At 42.4% G+C, this 26,181-nt stretch overlaps 1 protein-coding gene across 4 annotated transcripts in view; it reads right to left on the bottom strand.

The window, feature by feature from the left end:
* The window catches only part of STX17 (syntaxin 17), a 61,060-nt gene extending 55,613 nt beyond the window's left edge, over positions 1-5,447 (bottom strand). The window contains exons 1-2 of one of the 4 annotated variants that reach the window (XM_045840227.1): positions 5,399-5,439; positions 40-202 (exon numbers count right to left, since the gene is read on the bottom strand). The gene's annotated coding sequence lies outside the window, so the exon portion shown is untranslated. Of the gene's footprint in view, positions 1-39; positions 203-4,736; positions 4,809-5,398 lie in introns of those variants that run through there. The other 3 variants (XM_045840225.1, XM_045840226.1, XM_045840228.1) reach the window with 3 other exon arrangements.
* Positions 5,448-26,181: the final 20,734 nt, after the last annotated feature.

Genomic DNA, 26,181 nt, shown 5'->3' with positions numbered 1-26,181 from the left:
CCAGGCTGTTCCTCTTGAAGGGCCTGCACATGGACTTACTTGGATTTACTCCTTCTGAGCTCCAGCACTGGGGTAGCAGCTTGAAAGGCACCAATGGCATACAGTGAGGAACTCAAGTGTCTGGCATCAAGGCGAGAGCTGGGGGCAGCTTTCTCCCAGACAGAAAGCTGGCAGTGGCCACTATTTCTTCAATGAGCCCTCCCTGCAGAGAAACAGTATGCAGGCACCATATCTGAGACCCCATCAACTTGGCTCACACTGTTTGTCCCATGCAACTTTTGGGCCCACAAACACTGTTTCCAGTGGCTTTTCCACACAAATGGCTTCTCTTGGTTCATCTTGGCTCATGCTGCAGACCTTCCTAAACTCTCTCAAACAAGAAACATGTGGCCTTAGCATGCACCGTACCTCTCACTTAGTGGCCCCCGGTTCTAGGCACATCACTAACCACAGCTGGCCTTGGTTCACAGTTAGGCCTCTTCTGGGCACCTCCAAGCCCAGCACAAGTAGTAACCTATGCTGGGTGGCCCTGGACAGAACATAGTCAGTGGCTGACCTTGGCCTGCACCTCCCAGGAGGCCCCAAAACAAGCACACCCAATGGATAGCTACAGAACACATTGGAACACCACCCAATCTCTTCCACAAGTGACACACTCAAGGGGCAGACTTAGTGGGCACTAGAGTCCTGAAAAGTTAAGTCCTGCTTGGTGGAGTAGGCCCTTGAACAACTGATCCTCCATGGTGGCCAGAGGTTGGTGGTCAGTGTTCACGGCCAGTCCATATAGTTGATTGGCCTTGAGGTAAATCCCTTCCATTTACCTGCCAACAGCAGCTAAGGCTCAACTACAAGAGGAGGGTGCACATGGCCCACACAGTGGGCATACCCTGAGTACCCAGCTTAGGTTATAGGGGAGGCTGTGCCACTGGACCCTACAGGACACCTACTACATTAGGCCACTCTACAAAGCCAGGAGTCATAGCAGCTCTACCTAATACGTAGAAACAAACACAGGGAGGCTGCTGGAATGAGGAGACAAAGAAACACAGCCCAAATGAAAGAACAGAACAAAACTTCAGAAAAATAACTGAACAAAATGGAGACAATTTACTAGATGCAGAGTTCAAAACACTGGTTATAAGGATGCTCAATGAACTTAGGGGAAGAGAAGATGAACTCAGAGATAACTTCAATAGCATAAAAAAGGACACTGAAACCATAAAAAAGAACCAGTCAGAAATGAAGGCTATACTAACTGAAATGAAGAACAATTTACAGGGAATCAACAGTAGAGTGGATGAAGGCAAGAATCAAATCAGTGATTTGGAATATAAGAAAGCACAAAACACCCAATCAGAACACTAAGAAGAAAAAAGACTTAAAAAAAATGAGGATAGTAGGAGCCTCTGGGACAACTTCAAGCTTACCAATAATTCGGACCCCGGCCGGTAGGGTCCGTGTGTTGTGGCTGTGACAAATTCACATGGACTACAGAAGTCCTGTGGAGAAAAAGGGACAGCACGGCCTTTCTCTAAGTGAGACAGAGGGCCCCGATCCCTGCCTGGACAGGCTTTTATTGCTTTTCTGGGTACATTACATGGAGGATGGTCCTCATTTACTATGCACAGGTTCGCTGCAGGGGGTTACCTTTTACAGATAACAAAGGAAAGAATGTTACTAATTACTTCAAAGAGAAGGATGTTACAGATCAAGGTGAAAAGCGGTTGAATTGGTTATACTCCATACTTGGGAGGTTTAGCACAGATTTTAGGAAGTTACTTTAGAGATATGCAATAAACATTTGCTGCCTCAATACAGGATGAGGGAGTTTTAGCAAAAGCAAGTCTCATAGCAGCCTAGGTCCCATGCAGGCCTGATTCCCCATGGGAGAACCTATCTGTGGGTGTGGGTCCTGTGTGTCAGACCTCGCTCCCCACTGGCCTTTCTGAGTGGGGTCTGGGCTACATTTCCCACGCCACGTGGAATGGTCCCCTATATATCAACATTCGCACCATGGGGGTGTCAGAAGGAGAAGAGAAAGAGCAAGATATTGAAAACCTACTTGAAAAAATAATGACAGAAAACGTCCTTAACTTGGTGAAGAAAATAGACACATTAGTCCAGGAAGTGCAGAGAGTCCCAAACAGGATCAACCCAAGGAGGTCCACATCAAGACACATTGTAATTAAAATGCCAAAGGTTAAATACAAAGAGCATTTTAAAAGCAGCAAGAGAAAAGCAGTTAGTTACCTACAAGGGAGCTCCCCTAAGACTGTCAGCTGATTTCTCAAAAGACACTTTGCAGGCTAGTAGGGATTGGCAAGAAATATTCAAAGTGATGAAAAGCAAGGACCTACAGCCAAGATTACTCTACTCAGCAAAGCTATCACTTAAAATCGAAGGACAGATAAAGTTTCCCAGACAAGACAAAGCTAAAGCAAACCATTATTATATGAAATATTAAAGGGACTTATTTAAGATCAAAACTACAAATAATAAGATGGCAATAAATACATATCTATCATTAGTTAAATCTAAAAAACAAAATAAATGAAAAGCAGAAGAGAAACTAAATCATAGATACAAAAAAAATTTTAATGGTTGCCAGATGGGAGAGGAGTTGGGGGATGGACAAAAAAGGTGAAGGATTAAGAAGTACAAATTGGTTGTTAAATAATAGTCATGGGGATGTAAATTACAGCATAGGGAATATAGCCAAAGAACATATATGTGTGAGCCATGGACATGGACAATGGTGCAGGGACTGCCTGAGAGAGTGGGAGGGAGGGGGTTTTGGGTGGAGGGGGGCAAAGGGGGAGAAATTAGGACAACTGTAATAGCATAATCAATAAAATATATAATTTAAATTTAAAAAGAGAATCAGAGGTATAATAAACTTTTGTTTTTAAAAAAATATTATAGGGTCTGGCAGATGTAATGCCTGATTGAGTGTGTTTGGTAGGGTAATAATATGGGTGTAATAATTTATAGCTTTAATTTGAACATTTCACCTAAAATGTCATATGGTGTGCTTGAGTGTAATATTGTTATGTTATAGAATTTCATGCTTATGATTTTGTAATAAAAGATTTTATAATAAAAAGGGGCATTATTTGTGCCAGACCCTATGTGAGTGTGTATATATATATATATATATATATACACACACACACACAAATATATACATATACACATGCAGATAAAAAATAAATGTTTGTATATCCATGGATATATGTGTGTATATAGATTTACATATATCTCTCCACCTCTATGTGTATATGTGTGTGTGTATACGTGTGTGTGTGTGTGTGTGTATGCCAGGCACTAGAAGTAATGATACCCTAGTAGCAATGAGTATACCTACTCCCTAGATCTTGGTATTCAAATACCACTCTCCAAAAAAAAGAAACCAGGGATCCTTGGAGAAGTGGTTCATTCCAGGGCTGGGGCAGGGAAAATACAAGATAAGCGTGAATGAAGCATCTTAGGATGCCCGAAAGTAAGGAAGTTCTCACAAAAGGATGGGGGTCAAAAGGGCACATGAAGCAACTGAGAAAATTCCCAATGGCCAAAGCTGGTACAATTTGAACATAAAATAAATAATAAAAGTGTGGGATAATAACCAATAGAAAAATAAGTGAGTCCATATTGATCATATAAATAACTGAACACATAAATAAATGGGAAGGGGAGGCAGCTTTTCTTTACAGAAGAATTCCAATAAATAAATGAAGGAAAAAGAGAAACAGAAAGTCACCATCACAACATCACATTAATAATTACTGAAGGCAAGATCCATCAATGCATGCTAAAGCCAGCAAGCGAAAGTTTGAAGAGAGACAGGATATTTGCATAGTTCACAAGTTTTCTCCCAAGATGTCAATTATTTACCAAGGGAAACACAGTAACTTTACATTAGAGAATCCCTGCATACAACACCTTAACTAAGTGATCAAAGGTATTAATTATCAAATGCAGTGTATCATGCACCCCCTCAAATGATTAACTGAGAAGGGCACATAGGCTTCTACAGTATCAACAAAAACACACAACCTTAATCAAATCATGAGAAAAGTTCATACGAAACCCAACGAAAGGGCACCGTACAAAATAAGTGACCAGGACTCTTCTACAGTGTAAAGATCATGAAGGACAGAAAAGACTGAACTGTCACAGATTGGAGCCATGCCAACTAAATGCAATGTGGCATCTGAGATCGGCTCTTGGAACAGAAAAAGTTCCTTAGTATAAATAATATGATGAAATCTAAAGAAAATTGGTATAGTATTGGACCTATGTTGATTCCTTTTGAAAATTTTACTAGTTAGGTGTTAACATTAAAGTAACCTATAGAGGACTCTATTACTTTTGTAGCTTTTCTGTGATTGTAAAATTATTTCAAAATAAAGTCTTTCTAAAAAACGTGTGCATTGCTGTTTTACATACACAAGACAAATATTTAGGTGTCAAAGCACTGCAGTCATATTCGCTGCACTAACTCTGTGTAGGGGGTGGGGGGGAAATCGGGGTTCGGGGCGCTACAAACTTTATCATTTAGTACTTAAAACTACCACCCGCTGAGTACCGTAATACTCCTGTTTCCCACGAGGAAAACGTACTGGGAGGTTAACTAGATTACTTAAGAGATTATTTATCATTAAAAGGCCCCATTTCTCAGAAGAGGTCCAAAACCTCTGGAACCCCCCCCATCACCACCGCCCAAAAGTGATGCACACCTGCCAGCAGCCTGGAGACCCCACGTTTCCCCACTGGTGGCACAGAACACCCTCAGGCACGCCGCCCCGTGTTTCTGACCGGGGGACAGGACACTGAGTTTGGAAAGTCAAGTCAAGGCCTTTGGTCCTGCCGTATGGTCTCCTCTCTGAGCCCTGGGTGCCGAATTTACAAAAGGAGGGAGTTAGACGTGGGACCTTCCGCGAACTGGCTGGTCGGACGCTCCGACCTCCGGCTCCAGGTCTTCCCCTCCCTCACCACCCCGGAGCCTCGCAGTGGCCCCCAAAGCGCACCTGGGCCACACACACGGAACACCCCCCGCCAAGGAAGCGATGGGCGGGCTGGTCTCGGGACCGAGATGCTGGGGGCCCCGACGACCTGGGCCCCACAGTGCCCTGCGAGCAGGGCAGACCCCAGGAACTTTTTCGCCCCGCGACCCTGGGAGACCATCACACTTGTCCAGTGGACCGCCTCCCTACACCGGCTTCGAACAGTGGCTTCCTAAGAAACGAAACCGCCACTTCTTGGAAACGAGAGGAGTCGTCACGTCACTCGCATTTCCGACCCGATGCCCCGCTTCCCTGGGGGCCGCCTCTACCTCGCACCCAGCCCACAGTGGATCAGGGCCTGAAGCCCCTGGGGCGACCTCCCGAGAGTCCCTTACCTCCTGCCGGGGAGCTCGGGGCGGTCGGTGCGCACTGCGCAGGCGCCGGCAAGACAGGGCGGGGCGTCGCTTAGGCCGATCGGGTTAGGCCACACCCCCTCCTGCCCCTTCCCCGCCTCTCGGGGTGTGGTCAGTACACTGGTGAGAACAAACAGGGGCGAGAGTTTTTTTAAAAAGTGGTCTTGTTTTTTGTAGTGGGGTTGCAGTACTGGAGCCAAGAGGAAGGAGACGCATAAAAGGTTTTTTAGGTCAGTTTGATGTGTAATGAGACAGTTCACATTTATATAGCCCTCTGCATTTTGCAGAAATTTTCTGTTCCCTTTCCTCTGTCCTTCCAGGAATTTTATTGGCGGGTTGGATGTGTGTTCTTAGATATTTAAGTTCAGAAAGGTTGTACATTGTCATTGTTGCCGGTGTCTTGTCTCCCCTCCCCCTTCCCCCACACAAACGTGCAAAACCTTGTGGTAAAGAGAGCACAAGTCTTAATTGTAACAGGCCCAGAAATGGAAGCTCAGACAAGTCGTGATTTCCCCCCTAAACTGGTGGAGTCCTTAATGCCAATGTCCTTATTCCAATTTTATAGGTAATGACACTGAGGCTCAACACAGATTTGTTAAATGACTCACTCCACTTCAGCCAGTTAGTGACCGACTTTGAACTCCAACTGGGTTTGCTAATTTCCTTCTCAAGTTCTTCCAGTTTTACCGGTTACCATCTATAAACAAGCAGGTGGCTGGCTTTGATGCCACGTGCAGGTCACAGGTGATGGCCTAACTTCCAGGTCCAGACTTTCTATATGTGTTTGTGAATATTCAGATGACTTGCTTAGAATCTATCCACTAATGGTACTGTCCTCAGAAGTTATATGGATGTTCAAGCCTAAAACAACTCGATTCTATAGGTCCTCCGGTGGAGTAGGCACAGAGGTAGAAATTATGGACTAAGGAAGATTGATGGCCTGTAAGAAAGGCTTGAAAGGCAATTTCTAAAATAAATCCAAAAATCTAAGCAATTTGGATTTTCTTTGTGGGTATTATAAACGCTGGTGTTTGTTTTACTCTAGGAAGGAGATGTTTATACAATTTTAATTCTAGGAGGAAAATTTAAGTATTAGGCAATATCATGAGAAAATAATTTTTAAGCACAGGTCAGTTAAACAAGATCTTTTGAAGTAAATGTCATGTGAGGTATGTTCTGAAAAAGCTATCTCACGTGCAATAGGGAGGCATGGCACTCAAGGATTCTAAGTTTGAACCAAGCCTTCTGGGTTATTACATGTATGTTTGCTATAAGTTAGGTGTGTTGAAGTAGCAGGACAGAACTTTTTAACCTAACAGTTTGTTAGCTTGGTGTGTGATGTTTAAATATTTAAACATATGGCGTGTGGACGTCCTTTTGTACTCTTGCTCTAGGCCCTGCAGTTGTTAGGGGCAGGCCTGCTGCCAGCAACATTTTCCTGAGGCTCTAACTTAACCAGGAAGGCCAAATTGTAAAATATATATATATATATATATATATATATATATAATTCTTTTCAGGTATCATGGTTACTTACTTGAAAAACCCAAGAAATGAATTGAAACAAATTCAATAAAGTGTCTAAAGAAGTACCTTTCGTGAATAACAATTACCAATTTTAAAATGTGGGAGGAAAGATCACTTTCAAAAATAGCTGAATCAAGTTTGTGTTTATAGGGAATTGCAAGATCTATTTGTAGAATTAAGAATAGAATCTGTGTTGAGCCTCAGTGTCATTACCTATAAAATTGGAATGACTGGAGACAGAGGGATGGATTATAAAGGAGCACGAGGAAACTTTGGGGGTGATGGATGTCTTCATTATCTTGACTGTGGTACTAGTTACATGGGTGTATACTCATGTTAAAACTTATCAAATTGTACACCTTAGATATATGTGTGTGCTTATTGCATGTCAGTTGTACTTGAATAAAGCTATTTCTTGAGGAAAAGCATATACAGAGCAGGGCAAACTCTGTGTTTCGTATACTCACAACTGTAAACCTCCTTTTACCCCACCCTGTGTTATGATTTAGAACCTACACAGTTCTTGGAACAGATAAGAAAACAATATATATTAACCACATAAATTAAGAAATAATTTTTCTAGTATCATAGAGCAAGTACCTGGAGAACCTTGAGAATCGAATTCAAATTTGGCACAATAATACAGGACTCCTAGGTTATCTTTCCAGCTCAACTCTTTTCAGGGAACTGTTTCTCTCCACCACATCTGCATGCTATGAGTTAAAGAGCTTCTGGCAGCCATTTTTACAGGCATGAACCCCCACTGCAGACCATAGTGAATCAGTCCGGATGCAGACACCTGACTCAGGCTGGAACAATAAGATGCCTTCCCAGGAATCTGGAGTCTGGACTAGGATCCTGACTTTAGTGTGGCTGGTTTCTTGAGTGGAAAAGATACTCACAGCAGAGCTCTTGGGAGCCGTGTTTTTCACTTCATCCGCTGGTGAATCAGAGAAAACCATGCTGCTCATGCATCCTATTTATAAGTATGGAGAGATAAATATGTATATCCTGGTAGTGGTGCTTTAAAAAAAGAGTTGTTTCTTTAGTGTAGGTCATGTTCAAAAACATTTAAATGCCACTGCCTTCAGTAGGTTCTTTCTCTAGTCATGAATTATTGAAATATCTACTGTAGTTCTGAATACATGCTATTTATTTGTGCATTCTGTCTTCCCAATCATCTTGTAAACTGAGATGAAGAAAGGATCAAAATAAGGTGATAATAATGGTTACCTTTGGGATGAGATTAACTGGGAAAGGGCATGAAATCCCTTTCTGGGGTGCTATAAAGGTTCCATATATTGATCTGGTGTGATTTCACATGTGAACATTTATCAAGCTGTACACCTAGAATATATGTACTTTATGTAAGTAATACCACAATAATAGAGGACATAAAGAACTATCAATTCTTGATTGAAAACAAACAAAACATCTTAGTAAACAAGGAACAGCCACTTCCTTAATATTATTTCTTTCTATTATCTCTCTCTCTCTGAAATAGTGGAGAAATGGCAGCAGTAATCCCTGCCCTTGTTACAGCCCCTCACCCCTCTGAAAATATGATAAGAAGTCATGCAAGAGATAGAGACAGGAGGGAGGTGAGGATGATTAGATGCTCAAAAAGAAACAGAGTTTGCAGCACAAATATCTCATTGCAGTTTATTCCTGAGGCTTAACTGCATCCCAACACTTGGATCTGCTTATACCCCAAACCTTCTAAAACCTCCCCAGCTCCCACCCTGCTTTTTCAAAAATTGCTTAAACTAGCCAGGTAAACTTATACCACTTTCAGCCAGGAGAGTTCTGGCTGTTGTAGGCACAAAATCCCATTTATTTTTACTGTCTTATAATATCTTTTTTAAAAGATTTTATTTATTTATTTTTAGAAAGGGAAGGGGGGGAGAGAGAGAGAGGGAGAGAAACATCAATGTGCGGTTGCTGGGGCTGTGGCCTGCAACCCAGGCATGTGCCCTGACTGGGAATCGAACCTGTGACACTTGTTTTATAATATCTTAAACTTACATGTAGTGTTCACTGACTTTAGTACTTAATCCTCCCCACTTTCTGCTTTGCTGTCCCCTGCTGCCAGGACACACACACACACACCCATCACCAAGCAGTCTGTTCATATAAATTTATAGAGACCTCTGTCAAACCAAAAGGAGTAAACTCTGTAGATAATCAATAGCATGAGAATCCTCCACTCATCAACCATTCACCACCTAGGTATTTGATAATCATTTTGTTAATGGCGAACTGCATCAGATGCTACCAACAAAGTTAGACCTCGGTCCTTGAGTTTGATTAAGAAAGAATCCAGAGCCAAGAACCCAAATAGAAGCAAACATCTAGAAAGTCACAGAGGTAGAAGTGAGCCAGCAGGGCTGTGTGGACTCAGGAGACAAGAAGGGTCCTTGGAGCCTAGTAGAAAAAAAAGCAACAGGTACACACCTTGAGGGAAGAAAGGGGGAAGGCATGGGCATGCACATGTGCGCAGGTGCACTGAGTCATTCCTCTTAAGGGGTTTTCTCTATTCCAAAGGTGGAAATTTGGGTGGAGATCTCAGAAGAGGATCTCAATAGAATATTCATCAGCTCCCCAGGCATGTCCCTTCAGAGTCTTGCTCTCTATTGATTGGTCAGTACTAGGGTAGAGGTGATTAGTCATTGCAGCTGATGCCAGCCATGGCGTCACTTCATCTGATTTGGTGCTTTTCTGGGCCTGGAGCTGAAACACAACTGAGGCCTAAATGTTATCTCTAATTTGACCAACACTCTCTCTCAGTGGTCATTAATCCTAAGATTATTTGATACAGACCAGAACCTCATTGTCTGGGGTGGGGGTGGGGTGGTCATGCAAGGGTTTGTACCAGAGTCATATGAAGCTGTTCTCCGGCCCCCTTGTTCCTCCTCTAAGGGGCTCTACCACATGGCCAGTGACATGCCAGGGGAAGAAAGGTCAAGGGAGGGTCCGAACCATATGACCAGCAATATGAAAGGTCAGGGGGTCTAAACCGCATGACCAGTGATATGCTGGGGTGGGGGGGGTGGTCACCCTGGGGACAAGGTCCTACCCTACAATACTTGTTTTCCTAGTTTTACATGTTGCTAGGCATCCAGGGGTTTCTGCCCCGGTGTCTTTCTGTAGCTGGCCTATCCTTCCTACTCTACTCATGTCTGTCTGACTGCCTGCTACATCAATGTTATATGTAGAGTGGCTTACATGCCCAGGCACCAGCCTACAGACTTCCCCCTTTTGTTCTTTTAATTACCTTATTCATTCTTAGTGTGTCCAAGAATTATTGCATAAGGTAGTGTTTATAAAAACATGTTTAATGGACCTTCTGGGCAATGTATATGGTTTTTAAGGGTCATTTAGACTCAAATATTTTTTGCTTTATTCGCTGAATTTAATTCCTTATACCCACACCCCTCACCATTCAAACCACCCTCAAAAGATGCAACTTCGCTTCACACTCTGCTTGCAATAAAACACAGTAAACTTGCTTAGCGTTAGAATCATACCAAATGCTATTGAAACATTGGCAACCACAAGGCACCTTGAGTTTTGTAGTACCTGAGATATTATTGTCATACATATAAATATCACATGATAGGTAGACAGACATGAAAACGGACAGGTGTTCCACGTGGCTCAGCCTTGCTTTCTAACTTCGTTTCTCACAATGGTTGGTCCTCCATGTCTGTGGGTACAAGACAGCTGCTCAACCCCTGTGCTTGAGTGTGTTACAGGTGTGTGGAGACATTAACTTCCCCTGCACCCAGGGCCCCTGGGCCAGTGGCAGGGTCTGAAAGCAGCTTCCTCTCTTAGTTCTGCTTTATAAATCTCATTCTCTGTTTGTGCCATGACAGGAACGTGGTTGGAGAACTCTGGAGGTGGCAACGAGACACAACCGATTACTGTCATAACATGGAGACAGTGATGTGTCAAAAAATATGATCAGATTATCAGGTAGATGTTTGGAGGAAGAAAGCATCGAATCTAGAAATTTTAGAAATCGTAGGAGAGGTCACGTTTGGGGTGGACGTGGAAGGTTGAGCTGGATTTGCACTTATGGAGAGGGAGGGGCAACTGGTGGAGAATATTCCAGTGAAAAGCACAGGGTAGGATTGGAGGAAAGATTGGGATGGAGAATACTGGGGAGTTCAGTTTGGTTAGAGCAGAGGTGGTGTGAAGGGGAGTACAGTTGTCCCTTGGTATCCATGGGGTCAGAACCCCCCATGGATGCCAAAATCTGAGGATGCTCAAGTCCTTTATGTAAAATGACACAGTATTTGCCTGTAACCTATGTGCATCCTTTTGTGCACTTTAAATCATCCCTAGATTACTTATAATATTTAAGACAATGTAAATGCTATGTAAACTGTTGTTATTCTGTATTGTTTGGGGAATAATAAGAAAACAAAGTCTGTGTGTGTTTAGTACAGATATAACTTCATAGGTCTAACCACATAGTTCATATGTTTCTCTGAATATATTTGCTCCATGGTTAGTTGAACCCACAGATGCAGAGGCCATGGATACAGAGAGCCAACTATAATTGAATTCAAGTGACAAAATGCTATTTAGGCTTGCTTTGACAGACTTCTACGTGCTTCCAGTTTCAGCTCTGACTTGTAAAGAACTTGAAAGTCATTACTCATATTCTTATAAAAAAAAAAACCCAAACCAAGCTGAGCAAATTGAAAATCAGTTACCTTTCTTGGATTCATTAGAGAATTGAGATGGCTGGGCAAAGTGTCCCCCCAAATCTGGAGAGACAGGCAACTACAGAGAATTACAGCCAAGATCAGCTTACCTGAAACAGAAGCCACTGGAGCCTTAAGCTGTTAAGAATATTTAAACAGTAACTTTTACAAACTATTGGAGGTAGAATGTGTGAGCAAGAAACTCCCGGGGTCTGTAGTCTTAGGGGGACCCCCACACTTCCACAGAGTTTACCTCCAGGCACCTCACCAGATTCTGAAGGTGAAGAGGTAATGAAAAAACCCTCACGTTTCAGGCAGAGGAGGGGAAAAGAAACTATTTTGAAATATACTCAGAGTCTTCTTCCCTAAGAAAGGCCTACTCTGCAGGGGAAAAGACTTAGCCAGAGATGTGGTGGGCAGGGGAAGGGGGCATTACCCAACTCCAGGCCCTCCTAGCCTTCCTGTCTCTCCTAATGGGGGAAAGGGAAAGGAACACTCCCGAGAGTCGAGGTGCAAGGACACGGGCACACGAAAGACTGAAACTTCATCATAACGTTTTTGGATGCAGCCCCGCCCCCTTGGATGCTGCCCCGCCCCCTTCACCTTACCACCACACCCGCGGGGCTCCTGTAAAATGACTGGATTACAGTTGAAAGAGCAGCAAGGTGCAGTCTCTACATAAGAAGTTTTTAGGAAAATCCAAAGACCACAAGGACTCTGGAGAAAATTGAAGCCTCTGATATCTACCCATAGAGCAAACATTAGACACAGCCAGGCTCCCAAACAGATTAACCTAAAACTTGACCTTAAAAGCCTATTCACCTCAGTTCCTACTACCAGATACATTATACCTGGTTTTCAACCAAAAATTACAAGAGCTATTAACGGGCAAGAAAAAGCAAGGATCAAAATCAGATTTGGAGATGGCATACATTTTGTAATTATCAGACAGGAGTCTTTAAATAACTATGATTTACATGGCAAGCAGTCTAATGGGAAAAGTTGACAACATGAAAAAACAAATGGGTAAAATAAGCAGAAAGGTGCAAACTCTAAGAAAGCATCAAAAGGAAATGTCAGGAATGACAAACACAGCAACGAAGATGAAGATAAAGAATGCCTTGGATGACCTTTTCAGTAGGCTGGACATGGTCCCAGGGAAAGAATCAGTGAGTTTGAGATACATCAACAGAAAAGTCCCAAATTGAAATGCAAAGGGAAAAAGAAACAGACCAGAATATGTAAGAAGTGTAGGACAATCTCAAAAGATGTAACACATGTGTAATTGGAATACCAGAACGAGGGGAGAAAGAATGGAGTAAAAGAAATATTTTAAGTAGTAATTCCAAGAATTTTTCAAAATTAATGACAGACACCAAACCACAGATGCCAGGAAGCTCAGAGAAAACCAAGCAAGATAAATGCTCCAAAATTCACACCTAGGTATATTGTATTCAAACTAAACAAAAACAAAAACAAACAAAGACAATGAGAAAACCATGAAAGAAGCTGGAGGGGAAAAAAACTCCATGCCTATAGAGTAAGAAGGAAAAGAATTACATCAGAATTCATGTCAGAGACCACACAAGCAAGGAGAGAGTGGAGTGAAATATCCAAAGTATTGATAAAAAAAAAACAAAAACACAACAACCTCCCCCCCAAACCTGGACTCTGTTATTTAGCAAAAATATTCTTTAAAAGTCAGGGAACAATAAAGAAAAAAAAAGAGGGGATTTTATTTCAAGCAGACCTGCTCTGCAAGAAATGTTAAAAGGAGTTTTTCAGAGAGAAGGAAAATAATATAAATCATAAATTGGGGTCTACATAAAAAAATGGAAGAGCCCAGAAGGAATAAATGAAGTTAAAACAAAATATTTTATTTCTTATTCTTAATTGATCTAATAGATAACTGCTCAAAGTACTAATAGTAACAATGCATTGGATAAAATAAATAGTAGCAGCACTTTAAGGGATAGGAGGGAGGGATAGCGAATACTGTTAAAAGATATTTCTGTCTTCTGTAGAGCGGGATGGTGTCATTTGAAAGTGGACTTAGATTAGTTGTAAATATATATTATAAACTCTAGAGTAATTGCTAAAAAAGTTTAAAAAGAAGTATAATTGATATACTGGAGAAGGCAGAAAAGGGGCAGGGGAGAAATACAGAACAAGTACAACAAATAGAAGACAGTTACAAAACATGGTAAATATTAGACTAATTATATCAATAACCACTTTAAGTATGAATGCTGTGAATACACCAATTTTTTTGACAGTGTGATTGTCAGCGTGAACAAAAAGCATGAGCCAATTACTTTTTCTGCAAGAAACCCACTTTAAATAGAAAGCTTAAAAATAAAGGGATGGAGAAAAGGATACTAATACTAATCAAAAGAAAGTGGAAGCAGAGATAGTAATTTCAGACAAAGCACACTTCAGAACAGGAAAAATTATCGAGGATAAAGAGGGGCACGTTACATAGTGATAAAGGAGTAATTCTCCAATAATATACAGCAATTCTTATGTGTATGAGCTTAACAACAGAACCTCAGAATAAGTGTGGCAAAACCAATATAGACCCTCAAGGTGAAACAAAGTGCTTTGCAAAAAGGATGTGAGAGCATCAGTGCAAAAATCAAGTTCACAAAAGTTGCCTTTTCTCCCAGGGACAGCAAGAATGTAATAGAACTAGGTGAGTAAAACAATAACACAAAATGATTTCCAAGACACCAAAGATTTCTTGACTCCTGTTGGAGAAGCTGTGGGAGCTCTCTTTTATAGGATTATAGAGTCTGCTCGCAATCCTTTGACAATTGACACTCTCACCAGTAAACCTTTTAATCCCCCAACTAGTGAAGTCCATTTCAGGAATTAGACGTCAACAACATTCACCAAGAGCCCCACCCTCCCTCTTCTCAGCCCAGCAAGCCCCCAAATCCCATTGTCACACCCTGGAGGGGATTTTCTCCCTTCAATGGATTTCAGGGGCTTTCTGAGTGATACTTATATCCCCACTACCCCAAAACACGTGAACTTTACTGGGGCAGATTATTACTAAAGAAATAAATATTGCTTGCTATATGGAAATAAATCGATAGATTCAGAAACTGTAACTTTGCTTGTATAAGCGAACACTTCAGAATAGAAATGTCTCAAGCCTCAACAAATGGTTTTAAATACGGAAAAAGCTTTCTGAATCTCTGGCCTCAAACATTAAAGGACATAATTGCTAAGTTTGAATCTTTCCAACATCTGGTAAGTGCTTCCCTATTCATCCGGTCAGTAAGGCTACAAGCCCAACACGCCAGCCACATGCTGAGTCCTGGTGACTGAAAGTTAATAAACTCCTATCCACTAGGCACTCAAAGTCTGGAGAAAAAGACAGGCATCTCAACAAATACAGGACAATCAACAAGCACTATCATTAGCTGTCCTTGCAAAGGTGCTATAGAAAAAAGCACAGAGAAGGTGACTTCAGAGTTTGGTCAACACATAGAAGTCATCAAAGAAGGGAGGAAAGAGTGCTCTGAACAGAGAGAACTTCTGGAAAAGGCACAAAGAATGCAACAGATGTGTGTTTGGGTCCCCAGGGTAGCAGGGCGGATAAGCAGAGACAAGGTCGCAGGAGGACAGGATGAGTAACTACCGCAGGTGTGTTATCCAGGTTTGTGTTGATCACGTTCCTATTCAGTTCAGATATGGTCGCGACACTATCTGGTTTTAAACCTTTGTCGTGCCTCTTGCCATCTAAGACATGCGTTATTCAGACTCACACAACACCTATCGATTCCTTGTGGGGGATTTCTGAAGCCCTCCAGGTTTTCATTTAAGTCTCCAGCCTCACAGCTCCTGTTGAAGCTCCACCAGGTTCCTACAATTTCCTAAGAGTCTGTCCGCTTCCTTGCTTCTCTACCTTCGCTCAAGCCATTCTTCTCTTTGGAATGCTTTTCGCTTCCTTTCCCTCGATCAACATTTGACTCCTAAAGATCCACCTCGAATCCCTTCTCTCCCTTCACACCTTTCCTTATTTCCCCAGCCCCCGCTTCCCCGGCACCTCAATCTAATTGTGCTCTGCAGCACCGTGGTTCACGTATGTATTCGTCTTTCCAACAAAAGCAGAAACTGCCATCGGGTAGGCACTTTGTGTTTTTTTATTGTGTGTTCCCCGGACATGACCTGGAAGGTGGTGCTTGATAAATATTTGTTTTAAATGACACGTCTCATCGCCTTTGTGATCTCATTGTTTTCTCCTTCAGTTTCACAACTGAGGTCTTCCAGCAGGGCAAACCTTCTGCAGCTCGGATTGTCACCAAGGGTGAGGTCAGAGAAACAATAAGAAAACCACCTGAGGTGTAGACTCACAGTCCTGATGGCACAACAAAGCCACTTGGGGACCTTTTAAAAAATGTAGTCTTGTGGGCCCCACCTTCAGAGATCACGGTTTAATGGGTCTGAAATAGAAATCAGGCATCAGTGCATTCTTTAAAATTCTCTAGATAATTCTAAAGGGCAGTCAGTTTTGAGAATCACAGTCCTAAAGAGCAGGTGGAAAATAGTCACCAGGCCCCAGAGAGTAATTACAACAAATTTCTAATACACCTTTTTCAACAGGTGATGCCTTCCTCAGGAAAACATAGCTGAAAGAAGGGAGGCCACACAGTCCGGGTGAAGCTGACCTTTTTCCGGGTGAATCTTTGCCACAGAGCCTGAGTTAGGCTGGAGCAGGAATCCGGTTCCCACTCAGTATCTGCAGAATCCCATTGTGCCCCACGCCTACCCAGACATCTTTAACAGGAAGTCCCAGGAAGCAATGAACTGAACTGAGATGCAAAACACCAAGCACTAAATCAGCAAGTGAGCTGGGAAAGCCTGAGTTTCCAGTTCTCTGGAGGGTCTCCAACATAGATATGCCCTATGGCTGGAGGGACAGTACCAGATGCCTAGGGGAGGGCCCTGTGTGGCACCACCCCAAGGGCACATGCACATTGTATTTCAAGGTGAAGAGTGTCCCCTGGGATTGTGTAGTGCCACATCTCAGCCCAGGGATTTTTCTGTCCTTAGACCCAAGAGATTCCTGGTAGCCGTCTTCATCTTGGTCCTATTCCGCAGCCTTCTTCTGGCTTGAAACTGTCCCTCTGAGCCAAGGTGAGGAATGAAGAGCCTCCTCATCAAAATATCTCTACTGGTATCTTTTCCTATGTGGTCATGTCTTCATCAGAAATCCCCCAACTGACAGCTCTCAGTAACAACACATTCTCAATCCACCCAATGTGTTGCACCTCCCTGCTGAACTCCAGCCAGCACTGGCCCCTGAATCAGTCACTGCAGCAGTTTCAGAAAGGGTGTCAGTTCCTTCTCAGCATCGCTACCCTTTTCCCTCACTAGTCAAAGTATCCACAGAAAAAGAAAGTGCATATTTTATTTCTAGAGTTTGGCTGGGTTTTTGGGGGGTGAGAGAGGGAAAATCAGGTTTAACATTCTAAGAGCAAAGAAGACGTAAATGAAGTACTATTATCTATAAAAAAAATTCTATCACCTGGCAGAGAGTAGGGACCTAAAAAAATTTAAGTTTCTGTTCTTGGAGGGTGGTGAAATGACTGTGGCAGTAGTTGTGGGTGGTGTAATCTACGGAATAGCTTTCGCTTTTTATGTTTTTAGAGAGTGTGGAGAGAGCAGCAGGGTCCTCAAGGTAAGAAGCATATTCATTTCTTTCTTTAAAAGAAGCCATTGTGAGAAGGAAAAGGAAATAGGAAGTTAGCATGAGAAAGTGTTTTGTGAACTGTAACACACTACATAAAATGTATGGAGTTATTACTGAGTGCCATAAGCAATTTGTAAACCAATGCCACAGGGGTTTGAAGGAGAGGAAGAGACCACACTCTGTTAAGGAAATTGTGAGGATGTGGCCTCAACCGCCTGCTAAGGAGGTACCTTCTACAAGACGTCTTCTGTACTGTCAGGCACAATCATGATCCCTGCTTGGACCACAAAGCAAGCTAGTTTTGAGAATAGATCGAAATGTTTGTGTCAACTATAGAGCGCTCTACAAACGCAGTGATGTTATTGGAGCTGTTACTGGGGATGGGGATATTATCATCATTATCATCAACTTTGAAGATGCCGATCGCCATTCAACAGGTAAAGCTGTCAGGGCGAGGCCTTACAAGTAGAGAGAAGAGGGCTGGAGAAGTTTCCACAATCTCTCTTACTGGATCCAGAGTCCCTCTAAAGAACATCCTTGAACATAGGTTGACACCAATTCTGTCACAAAGGCCTGTGACAGTGCTGGTATTGAATAAGAAATGCCATCTGCCTTCAGGGAGCTCACTCCGATTTGGTGTTGAGGATTGCCTCACATATCAGACCAAGAAGTTTATAGTTAATTTATAGCCAGTGGAGAGACCCCAAACTTTTTGGAGCAGAAGAGTGGGGTGGTTTGAGCTGTGTTTCAGGTGCTCTTGACAAAGACATGATTCTACTCTCAGCCAGCCCAGTTTGCTGGAGGAGGAGACCAGGAGTAGTTCCCTGGTGTTACAGTTAACACCAGGAAATATTTTAGGTGAGCAGGTGATTTAGCCTCTCCACCCTTGGATTTCAGAACCTGGAATGTTGCCCACTCTAAATAGACTTTATTCTTTAAAACTGTATGAATCACGGGACGGATTGTGTCCTTTTCTGCCATGACTGGTAGAAGGCCTAAGTCAAAGTTGGCAAGTCAGAGAATATCAAAGCTCACTTCAGCCCTGGCTTACTTTTTCCACATTCATTTTCTTTTTTAATCCTTTCCTTATTTTTAAAATATCTTGTTGAATTATACGTAGTTTTGTAAATCGTTTTAATGCTTCTGGAATAAGGTTAAATTATAAATAAAGATCATTGCTTATTTTTTTATTTCTTATTTAATTAACTTCCAGTGAAGAGTATTTGAAATGTCCCCTGGGAAATTTGCATGGATGAGGCATATTAGAAAAGAAACATTGCATGCATTTCTTTCTGGTACTACAAGCTGACTTTCTAACTTCTTAAAGATTTCATTTATTTATTTTTAGAGAGGGAAAGGGAGGGAGAAAGAGAGGGAGAGAAACATCAATGTGTGGTGGCCTCTCACTCAACCCTCGCTGGGGGCCTGGCCTGCAATGCAGGCATGTGCCTTGACTGGGAATTGAACCGGTGACCCTTTGGTTCATAGGCTGGCACTCATTCCACTGAGATACACCAACCAGGGCTGAGTTTGTAACTTTTAAAATTCAGTTAAAGCCATGTATAACATAACACAAATATAATATGACTCTATTGGTAACTGAATATACTTGCATTTACAGTTAAATTTGAATTTTGTTTTCAAAAGAATTCAAGGAAAGATACAAACTTAAAGCCACCTAAATCTTTGTTCCTATTTGTTTAAAAAATTCTATTTAAGTTTAAATAAAAGAGCTAAGATTCATAGCTTATCAGAACATTAGAAGATAAAGTCTGTTATCTCAGTTTTTTACAGCCATATATATATAAATGTGTTTAAATGGAGTGAAACCTGTTCTGTTACTAAGGGTAACAGATATTGGTGATTCTCGATTACATTGCTAGATCAGAAGAAAGGAAGATACAGAAAAATGTTTGTCTTTCTATAGTCAACCTCCCTTATAATTTTCAGACTCAAATCATTTCTCTATTTAGAAAATCAGCATTAATGTTTATTTCTAGAATTCAAACACCTCTTCTCAACTCGATGATGTCTCACAATGTCTCAGAAGACAATAATCAGTGTCTGTGTTTCTTGTATATTGTGGGATGGAATATATCTGGGTCTAGAGATTTAAAGTCAGGCAGAGTAACTAAGGACATTCTTTCTTCCTCCTCACAGATCCTGAGCCACAGTTCTCTACGGTTGATTTTGTCTGACCCTTTTGAGTTCCTAGTATGCCTCCATTTGCACTAGAAGAAAATAAAAATCAGTTGAAATTGCATATAAAATGTCATACCTAGAAAAGCTATTAGGTCAAGTTCATAAAAAGAAACTGTGAGGAATTTAATCTGTCTTATTCCTCCTTATGGAGACAAGCATGTTGGACTCTATTTCAAAGCTACTGCTATTAAATACTGACTCATGTGTTAATTCCTTTGTTCTGAGTCTGTGGTTAAGTGAGGCAGACTTCTGATAATAATGGGGCTTTCTATGTTGAGTGTACAAATGAAGAATATACTTATTGGAGGACCCAAGTCCCTAGTTATAAACTAGTAAACAAGCTTCCCGGTTTACGCATCAGAGCATGTTAGTGGGTGTCCGTCTGAGAGAAGGAGGGAGAAATCCACTCTGACTGTGCTACTGAATCAGGCTCCAGAGGTGTAGCCTCAGGAACATGGGAATCACACCAGGACACTTTGGGGCATCTCTGGGCACCTAGCAATTCTCTAGCATTAGGTTATTTTGATTCTATCTTGTTGCTGGTTGTCCACAAACATCCGCTCTGTGAAGACAGTCCACCTCCTGCTTTGCCAGGCCAGAAATAACCACAGCTACTTCTCAAGAGGCAGTCATTGACCACAATGGGTTCTTTCTTCCTAAGAGCAAAAGCTGGAATTCTCCCACCTGTTAACAGCTGTGAATCTTCTGAAATGCTTCATGGATCAAAGGCTGTTGTTTTTCTTTAGACATGTGACGTGAACATTCATGCCTATAGCCACACAGTGAAAAATGCAGTTGTGTGGAGGGCTTCAGGAATAAAGAAAGATTGCAATGGATCCCTCTTTCAAACCTTTTAGAGATTCTTCAAATGATGGTGTCTAATTTGAGATTTGGCACATGTTCCAAGGATTGAATGGTGGGTCTTTATAACAAGTAGGAAAAAGCAGTGAAAATACCTAAAAGCTCTAATACCTATTTTTTTAAAATGCTTACAAAATATAATTATTGAAAAATACTATTTAGAAGTATATCTTGATTAAGGAGCATCTGAAAGTAAAGTTGCCTGGCAATTTTGAGTTACAACTAAAAACTCTGTTTTGTGGACTTTAAAATGATTTTGTATTTGTGTTTAAAACGTGTATGTCTCTACTCAGTTTGACAGCTTAAGTACCAGGTCCTAAGGTAGTGCTTCCTGAATAAGAACAAATTGAAACTGCCATCTCAAGTCACTGCCATCTCTCCTGGCAAGACTGGATTCACACTAACTCTCCTCTGATGAGGGAGTCACCTCAAGCTTGGAAACAGCCAGTCTGGGTCACCCAGCAAGGACGGGATAAAGTCGGAGAAGAAGCCCCGAACTCTGTTTTTAGCTGAACCCATACAGAATGGAGAATCTTGTGGAGGTGATAGAGTCAACAGTTGGATACATTTCAGAAGAAAGTGTGGCTCTAGGTTCTTCTCTGTGTCCTGAGGCCAGCTCAGAGTGACCAAGCAAGCCCCTACCCTCGCCGCCCTCCAACGGTGAGTTACTGTTACGTGTCTTACTTGCTCTCATTTCAATCATGTCTCCTCTTTGTCTCATTAAGTCACCAGACTTAGGTTCTGCTTCTGGACCTTTGGAATTGGTGTTTGAACCTGCTCTCTGTTCCTTTAGATCCTGGATTTTCCTAACAGATTCTAATTTGGTTTATTCTGTTGGCCTTCTATGCTCTGGGCTATTCTAGTTCTTGCCCTTCTGAAGTCAATTTCTGGCACAGTCCACTTGGCCAGCTGGTGGTATTCTCTGTGCTTGCAAGAGTATATGTGGGTGTATGGGGGTATGGGGACGGTATGTGCACAATTCGTATAGTCACTCCCTAAAATGAGAGCAGGGAAATATTTAACAGGAACAAGCAGAGTGGGGAAGGAATGCATCACTACTCCTTATTAACCATCCTGAGGTTGGAGGTAAATTCTTAATTAGGTGTTTTACTTTCTTACCAAGAACTTTATCTCAGCTCTCAGATTTTGCTGCCACCTGGTACTAAAATATTCCAGGTAGTGATGACTAAATAGTAGAACAAACTCCAGAAAGCGTGGCCTAAATTCAGAAATAACACAAATTAGGATACTAGATATTTAGGGTAATAGATAAAAGATATAACATTAAAAAATAAAATTGACTTAGTATAATGAGGAATGAACATGGGATACCTGTGATACATTTATAAAAAGCCGTAATTGTAAATTACTATGTACTTCTGAGATAGCACCATCTCTCGGAAGTATGGTCCCCCCCATCTGGGCTGTCAATCCTGAATTCGACACAATACACTTTACCATCAAATACTGTCTCTCAGCTCATGGCCCTGCTAGTTAAAACACTTTGCTGCCTACTCCTTATAAGTTGAGGTTGAATTTTGCTCGAGGTTTGTGTGCATGTCACAGAGACCATTCCTTCCCTTTATGGCCTTCACCGGCCTGCCACTTCTCCCCCTTCTTTATCCTGCAACCCTTGTTACCCATCGTCTCTCCAGGCAGGATCTGCCTTCATTGCTCTTGACTTTTCCAAATGTTTCCCCGCCCCGTTTTTCCACTCACCATGTTGGAAGAGACTGTTTCTTCCAGGTGATATAACATATGCAGCCAACTTTTCCTAATCCAAATTTTTTTAAAAGTTTATTTTTTTCCATCACCATTTATCTCCCCTATATCCTCTTCTACCTTCACCCACCCCCTTCCGTCCCCAAATCACCACACTGTTGTCCACGTTCACGAGTTCTTTCTCTTTTCTTCACCCTTTTTTGCTCAATCCTTCTTAATTCAACTTTTAAAGGAATTCTGCCCTGTTGGATTCCCAAACAGAGCAATACTTGGCTCACTGAACCTTTGAGTCCCAGATGTGGATGGACATAAAAAGAATGCCCAAAACCCAGGCCAGAGAGCTGTTCAGGAGTGCCATGCATCTGTGGCGGAATGCACTTCCCAAAGACGACCGAAAGGAGACTCCCACCCACATGCTCTTCTTTGGTGTGACACTGACAGCCCTCCCATAGAGAAGTAGAGCCTGTGTCCCCTTCCCCAGAAACTGGGAGGGTTTGTGACTACAGAAGAAGTAACACTACAGGGTGGGGCAAAAGTAGGTTTCAGTTGTTCAAATGGAAAATAATATAATAAACAATGCAAGAGTAAACTCTTGTGTTCTGCCTACTCACAGCTGTAACCTACTTTTCCCCCACCCTGCATGTGACTTCCAAGGTAAGATTATAAAAAGTGATCAGGCCTCTGTTTGGTTCTCTTGGGGTGCTCACTTTGGGATCCCAGCCACCAAGATGAAGAAGCCTAAACTAGATGATACAGAGACATCTCCTGTGGACGTCACTTGTACTTTTTTCCCTGCCATCAGCCCAAATGAGGCCCTAGCCATAGGCAGCATCAATGGCAAAGGCACTCCAGGTGATTCCAACTCCAGCCCTCAAGTCTCTCCAACCTTCAAACCTTCCTGGCTGAGGCCCCAGACATCAGAGAGTAAGCACAATCCATCCCCGCTGTGCTCTGTTCCAATTCATGACCCATAGAAACCCTGAGTATAATAAGACTATTGCCTTATGCTGGTACGTTTTGTGGTGGTTTGTTACACAGCAATACTAACAGAAACAGTATTGTTTCAGCGCGTTCCTCACAGCTGGTGGGGGCAGACTCCCAGCTCCCCTTTATCTCATACGTACTTTTTCCCACTCTGAGACATCTCCTTTAACCTGAGCTTAAGCAGCCTTCACCTCGTCTGTTTTTGAGGCTCTTCTTTCTGGTATCTCAGAAGCTTCACCATTAATTTCAGAGACTGGTTTTCAATTACTCCCAGGGGATCTGGGACTTCATTGCAAATATTTCTGTCTCACTCATTTATGGCCCATTTCTCATGTGATCTACCTTTGACTTCTCATTCCATCATCTGCCCCTCAGATTCACATCTTGAGAGGAGTGCGGTGGGAATTTTACTTCTGTTGAAGAGACTGCAACCTACCCACAGGAGTGTGGCCTCACCTGCTGGTTCTACAGGACAATTATACCATTGGTGGCCCATTATCAGTATTTTCTAGAATATTCAGCCTTTCATCCTGAGATAATGACAATGATGAAAAATTATTGAGGTGTTACAATGTGCCAAACTTGTGCTAAACTCTCCAGATATCCCTTTCAATCCTCTCAGCAACCTCATAGAGTAAGAACCAGCATCCCTCCCATTTAAAAATAAGGAAAACAAAGAGCAGGGAAGTTAGTATTAGCTCAAGGCAACAAGTAGAGGGGGATTCAGAGGAAAGTGGTCTAACATGAGAGCCCATACTCCTAACTGCATGTCCCACGTACAGGGCATTAAGCAGCTGGCAAGCTGCACACAGAGCCCAGCTCTGTAATAGACTATTCCAACGCTAGGCAAAGATCTTGCGTATGCATCCCTTTCCCCTTTCTCTCCCCCACAGCTTCCTACTTCTGCAATAGGGCACGTACATGTACACCTTCACAGGAATAAGCAACTGCTTGAAGGTGAAGAGAATCCAGTTGAGTTCCACACAGAGAAAATAAACATTTCTCCCAAAGAAACAACAAAGTCTGTAGATGCATAATCATGGTTGTTAAAACCTAGCTGGGACAATTAATATTAGCCCATGGTCACTTAACCTTTTAGACTAAAATATCTGCATTCAGCTATACCTCCAATGTAGCTCTTCCCAAGAATGATAGGTGGAAACTTGTTTTATGTCTGTGTAACTCAAGGACCAATTCAGGGGTTTATCCCCTTGAAAGAAAAGGTAATCTGCCTCAAAGGGTAATCTGGACCCTTCCAGAGTCTGCAGAAGTTTGGGCTAGGAGATTTAAACTGAGGGAAGGAAGAAACTCGGGCTCTTGTCTTGGACCCACCGCTCAATGCGGCGGCTGGGGCTTGCAGGGTCTTTTCTGGCCCTGGAAGCCACATGGCTGATGGCAGCACCAGCCCCACATGCAGACCCCAGGAAGAAGCCTAAGCCAGACTGCCACCAGGAACAAGCTAAGCCACCTGGAAGATTGCACAGCAGCTACCTGCGATTGCCAAGGGATGGTATTTTCAAATGGGAGAAGAAACTCTGGGTGCAGCCTTGGACTGGTTTAGCAGAGGGTGGTGGGGTTTTTCTGAGGGGATGGGCTCTGAGGCAGGAGACTGCCATCCTCCCAGATGGTGCAGCTTTTGAATAAAAGACCTCTTTCCTCTTCTCACCAAACCTCTGCCTATAGGTGGCGGCAGGCAGTGGAACCCCGCTTTTGTTCAGTAACATTGGCAATTTAGTAACAGTGTTTTGCTTTTTTTTTTTTTTTGACAGATATATCAGGCTTCTTGCTTCCAGGCCTACTATCACGATTGCACCCAGCCAGATCCCAATATAGGCCCACCTCTTTTATGCATGGGGGAGAAACGGGTATTTTACTAAAAATTTCATGGGACTAGGGGAAGAGGTTTTATATTGCAAAATCATATTTTAAACCTTAATAAAATCCCCTTTAATTCTCTCTGTCCTCCCCCCAATTTTCCAGTGTGGACAGCACCTTGTTTTTCTTTTCAAAACCCTCACCCTTCCCACCAGGATTGTTCTCCCAACCCACACTCCTTTTCTGCCTCTCCCCCCAAGTTGTGACCTCGCCCCCACTCACAGTTTCCCTTGCAACCTGCATCCTCAGACCCAGCTTAGCACTTGGAAGAGGAATCCCCTCTTTAGAAGAGGAAAGAGGGTGGTATATATAAAATGGAATTTTTCCCAGTCACAGATAATATACTTTTAACAAATATTTCTGTTGCAAGGGTTTCTGTGGATCAACTTTTAAACTGGTATTAAAATATTCTTTTAAAATTAAGGACTACATCATCCATGCAAAAGAATAAACATAATGTATATGTATCTGTTAAAGAATTAAAAATAAAAATACAAAAAAAAAACCACCCTAGTGTACTGGATTATGCTGGGAAAGCGTGGTTAAGCTGGGAAGTGTGTTTCCCAGTATTCCCTTTACTCCGTGGCTCAGAATTAGAGTTGGCCAGAAGAAAACTCATGCCGGTGTAGAAGGTGGAAGTGGAGCGGCAGCCACCATTCTCTAAAGGTCCTTGCGGTCAGGTGTGGTGATGGACAGGTGCACAGGTTCCCAGTGAATTCCAGCTTGCTCTTATTCTCCACTTTGTCAGTCACCTTTCTTCCCAACTGTTCCAGGTGTGCTTTCTTTACTGAAGCAAAACAACATTTCAATACCTGCAGGTATTGGTATGGCAAATGCTTTATTCTTAATGCTCATTGGGAAAATCCACTAGAAGCAGTTGTCTGACTCAGCAGATCTAATGGTTGTTAGAATGTCTCGACAGATGCATTATAGACCATTAGACAAGCCTTGTAGGTGAATCAGTGAAGACCTTTTGAGATTTTGAAGCAGAGTTATGTCATCCCTTTCCAATTGCTATTCTTTTGAGAAACAGTTTCTAACTTGTTTCTGAGCCCTAACAGAGACTATACCCCTGACTGTGTCGCACCAAGTTCCCAAGAAGCCTGAGATGCCCATCGCGAAGTGGGTGATACCTGACCCAGCATGCTTGGGCGTGCGCACAGCAGCACTTCGTCATCAGG

The sequence above is a fragment of the Phyllostomus hastatus genome, unplaced genomic scaffold (assembly GCF_019186645.2).
Source record: "Phyllostomus hastatus isolate PE091 unplaced genomic scaffold, TTU_PhHast_1.1 phas_contig_34, whole genome shotgun sequence".
In the NCBI taxonomy this organism is placed as follows: domain Eukaryota; kingdom Metazoa; phylum Chordata; class Mammalia; order Chiroptera; family Phyllostomidae; genus Phyllostomus; species Phyllostomus hastatus.
Note: the sequence above shows the minus strand (reverse complement) of the source record. Positions and strands in the feature narration are given on the sequence as shown.